Source organism: Castor canadensis, chromosome 1, assembly GCF_047511655.1.
Source record: "Castor canadensis chromosome 1, mCasCan1.hap1v2, whole genome shotgun sequence".
Lineage (NCBI taxonomy): Eukaryota > Metazoa > Chordata > Mammalia > Rodentia > Castoridae > Castor > Castor canadensis.
The window spans coordinates 125,750,784-125,755,766 of record NC_133386.1 but is presented as its reverse complement, the minus strand read 5'-3'; the positions used below and the strand labels follow the sequence as shown (position 1 = coordinate 125,755,766).

The 4,983-nt window shown below is 38.1% G+C and overlaps 1 pseudogene; it reads left to right on the top strand.

The window, feature by feature from the left end:
• Positions 1 to 2,029: 2,029 nt before the first annotated feature.
• LOC109676008 (guanine nucleotide-binding protein-like 3 pseudogene) lies at positions 2,030 to 3,720 on the top strand (annotated as a pseudogene).
• The last annotated feature ends 1,263 nt before the right edge of the window (positions 3,721 to 4,983 follow it).

Below are 4,983 nucleotides of genomic sequence, written 5' to 3'. Positions count from 1 at the left end.
CCAGAATATATAGGGAACTTAAAAAACTAAATTCTCCCAAAACTAATGAACCAATAAAGAAATGGGCAAGTGAACTAAACAGAACTTTCTCAAAAGAAGAAATTCAAATGGCCAAAAAACATATGAAAAAATGCTCACCATCTCTAGCAATAAAGGAAATGCAAATTAAAACCACACTAAGATTCTACCTCACCCCTGTTAGAATAGCCATCATTAGCAATACCACCAACAACAGGTGTTGGCAAGGATGCAGGGAAAAGGAACCCTCTTACACTGCTGGTGGGAATGTAAACCAGTACAACCACTCTGGAAAAACATTTGGAGGCTACTTAAAAAGCTAAACATTGATCTACCATTTGATCCAGCAATACCACTCTTGGGGATATACCCAAAAGACTGTGACACAGGTTACTCCAGAGGCACCTGCACACCCATGTTTATTGCAGCACTCTTCACAGTAGCCAAGTTATGGAAACAGCCAAGATGCCCCACCACTGACAAATAGATTAAGAAAATGTGGTATCTATACACAATGGAATTTTATGCAGCCATGAAGAAGAATGAAATGTTATCATTTGCCAGTAAATGGATGGAATTGGAGAACATCACTCGGAGTTAGGTTAGCCTGGCCCAAAAGACCAAAAATCGTATGTTCTCCCTCATATGTGGACATTAGATCAAGGACAAACACAACAAGGGGATTGGACTTTGAGCACATGATAAAAGTGAGAGCACACAAGGGAGGTGTGAGGATAGGTAAGACACCTAAAAAATTAGCTAGCATTTGTTGCCCTTAACGCAGAGAAACTAAAGTGCATACCTTAAAAGCAACTGAGGCCAATAGGAAAAGGGGACCAGGAACCAGAAAAAAGGTTAGATTAAAAAGAATTAACCTAGAAGGTAACACACATGCACAGGAAATTAATGTGAGTCAACTCCCTGTTTGGGAAATCCTTATCTCAACAAGCAAAAACACTTGTTCCTTCCTATTATTGCTTATACTCTCTCTTCAACAAAATTAGAGATCAGGGCAAAATAGTTTATGCCAGATATTGAGGGGGTGAGGGACGGAGTGGAAATGACCCAAGCCTTGTATGCACATATGAATAATAAAACAAAAAAAAATTTAAAAAAAGATTTTTCCATTGTAGTCAGTAAAAATACTTGGAATTATTTCAGTCTTCTTAAAATAGTTGGCACTTGTTTTGTGACAAAACATGATCCCTATTGAGGCACACATCCTATGTGTGCTTGAGAAGAATATGCATTGTGCTGCTGTTGGGTAGAAAGTCTGTTATGTTCATTTGGTCTGTAGTAGTGCTCTGTTTCCTTGCAGATCTGTCATATCGATGTCTGGACGTTCTACTCATTTTTCAATGTGGGGTCTTCTGCTAATATTTTATCCTCTATTTCTTCAGACTTGTCACTTTTTCTGTCAATTTTTCCTCTTTGTATTTTATTTTATTGGAAAATTGGCTTTTTATCTTTATATGATGTCTTCTTTGTTTTTTGTGATAGTTTGTGAAGTAAAATGTTTTCAGATCTAAGGATAGCCACGTAGCTTTCTCTTGATTACCATTTGCATGAAATATCTTTTTTAAGCCTTCACTTTCACCCTAAATGTGTCATGGAATCTGCAGTGAGCTTCCTGTAGACAGCATATAATCGGGTCTTCATTCAGCCTCTCTAGGTCTTTTGACTGTTATAATTTGCATTTATTTATATTGTTATCTTTTAATATATTATAGTTATCTTGAAATGTTTTTCTTTTTTATACTAGAATTAAGTGACTAGCTTGCCACCATTATAGTAATACAGTATTCTGTATTGACATAACTGTATACTTACCAAAATTCACATTTTTTTATACTATCATGTTTCTGTTTATCATTGTTCTTTTCCACATATTTATTGGCACAGTATGATGTTTTTAAAAAATTGTATATTGTGGAATGGTTAGATTAAGTTAATTAACATATGTATTACCTTATGTATTTTTTTCTGTTCAGTACATTAAAATGTACTGTCTTCACACGTGGCAGCCTCTGAAACACCTTGTTTCTGTCACCTCTCCTGCCACTGCGGTTTTCACAGCCAGCATGAAGCGACCGAAGTTAAAGAAAGCCAGCAAACGCATGACCTGCCATAAATGGTATAAAATTAAAAAAAAGATTCTAGAGCACCATCGAAAATTAAGGAAGGAGGCTAAAAAATGTGGTCACAAGAAACCTAGGAAAGACCCAGGAGTTCCAAACAGTGCTCCCTTTAAAGAGGCTGTTCTTTGAGAAGCTGAGTTAAAGAAACAGCAGCTTGAAGAACTAAAGCAGCAGCAGAAGCTCGATAGGCAAATGGAACAGGAAAGAAAAGAAAACATGAAACTAACCCTGGTGATGAGCTATCCAATGCACCTGTGGAGGAAATTGAACAGAGCAAAACTAAGAAAGCCAAGTTGGGCAAACAGAACCCAAAGAAGATACACTGTCAGGAACTTAAAAAGGTATCTTAGTCTAGGTGATTGAAGCCTCAGATGTTCTGTTGGAGGTATTGGATGCCAGAGATCCTCTTGGATCCAGGTGTGCTCAGGTAGAAGAGGCTATTGTCCAGAGTGAACATAAGAAACAAGTACTTGTATTAAATAGATCTGGTACCAAAGGAGAACTTGGAGAGCTGGCTAAATTACTTGAAGAAAGAATTTCCAACAGTGGTATTCAAAGCTTCAACAGTTCTGAAGAACAAAATGAAGGTACAGAAAAAAGCTGTTCCATTCAAAAGTAAGGTCTGCTTTGGCAGAGAAGGCCTTTGGAAACTTCTTGGAGGTTTTCAGGAAACATGTGGCAGAGCTATTTAGGTTGGAGTGATTGGTTTCCCAAATGTGGGGAAAAGCAGCATCATTAATAGCTTGAAACAAGAATGGATATGTAATGTTGGTGTTTCCATGGGGCTTACAAGGAGCATGCAGGTTGTCCCCTTGGACAAACAGATCACAATCATAGATAGTCCAAGCTTCATTGTCTCACCACTTAACTCCTCCACTGCACTTGCTCTGAGGAGTCCAACAAGCATAGAAACACTAAAACCAATGGAGTCTGCTAGTGCCATCCTGGACCAGGCTGATGCTCAACAGGTAGTACTAAAATATACTGTCCCAAACTACAAGAATTCTCTGGAATTTTTTACAAAGCACCAAAAAGGTGGTAGCCCAAATGTTGAAGGTGCTGCCAAACTGATATGGTCAGAATGGACAGGTGCCTCACTAAATTATTATTGCCATCCTCCTACATCCTGGACAACTCCTCTGCATTTTAATGAGAGTGTTGTGGCAAACATGGAAAGGGGCTTTGATCTGGAAGAACTGGTTAAAAACAATGCTCACAGCATGCAGGCCATCAGGAGCCCTCATTTAGCCAGGAGCATCCTTTTCCAGTCTTCAGGTCTGACAAATGGAATAATAGAGGAAAAGGACATACCTGAAGAATTGACAAGACAGAGAGAGAGCAAACAGGAGGTGGGGGACGATAACAGTAACATGGTCGGTGACCAGGAAAGTGTTGATGGTGAAGTTGATGAAAAGGTCTCAGACATCTCCCCTGTAGAAGAGACCACGAAGGCTCTGCCTGAGGAATCCACAGCAGGTGAACCATCCGTAGGATCTTTTATTTTGGATGAACTGACTAAAGAGGATGATATTTATGACTTCAGCACAGATTACATGTAACAGAAGCATGTCTTGTTTTTTGAGACTTAGTCTCATTATGTAGTCCAGGCTTTTCTCAAATTTGTGATAGTCCCACCTTCATCACCTGAGTGATGCAGACAAGTGCTAGCTAGAACCATGTGTACAAAAATGTTACATGTTTTTGTGCTGGTTTTGGTATGACATGAGCTGTAAATTTTGTGAATATGGATCATGAATGTATAAACAATTTAGAAAGTCTACATTCTATAAAAAGACATAATAAAGTCAAAAAAAGAATACATTATATTAGATAGAATTATTATGTTATATAACAGGTCCCTGGAATTTATTTCTCTTATTATTAAAATTTTGTCTCCTTTGACCACCATCTCATTTATTTCAGCCTAAATAATTCCTATTATCTTTTTTTTGTAAGGCCATTATTCTGGGTGATGAAATTTTCAGCATTTGTTTGTTCAGTTGTCTACCTTGCCTTCACTTTTTGAAGGATAATTTGCCAGCTAAACTATCTTGAATGTCAGGTTTCCTTTTTTTAGGCCTTTGAAAGTATCATCCTGTTCCCTCAAGGATCTGCAAGGTCTCCTGCTGAAAAATCCAATAATAGTCTTAAGTAGGGCTGATTTGTGCATGACAGGTTGGTTTCCTCTCACTGCTTTAGCACTGTCTTTTTGTGATGTTTAACAGTTTGGTTATAAGGTGTCTCAGAGTAGACTTATTTGGCTTCATTTTACTTGGCCATATTTGGGTCCCTTGGATCTGGATGTCCATTTTCTTCCCCTGATTTGAAAAGTTTTTAGCCCATCATTTCTCAGATTACTTCTTCTAGTATGAGACCCCAACTATATGGGGTTCGTTCTTCTTCTAGCACGAAACCCCAACGCAATCAAGATATATGAAAAAGGTATACTAAAAAAGAATATATAAAAAAGGTATACTGTTCTTGGCCCATTGCACCTAACATAGGAACTAGATGAGAAAAGGGAATCCCAGTTATCTCAACCCACTCTACACAAAGAGAAAAGCATCTACAACTTGTAGATGGGGGTGAGAATGAGACATACAGATGACTATAGCCCTAGACTGAAAGACAGGGGGATAGAGAGCCCTCAATTTCTTGACTACACCTATTTGGATTAAAGCATCCATAAAATGAGCAAAAGGGTGGGGGTGGGAAAAAGTCACAGCTCAAATGCCACAAATTCTCATTGCTTTTACCAATACTTAGGAGATTTCTGTGCATTGTTTTCCCTTTTGAGGAAATCATTAGGTCAGTTTCTAGAACTTAA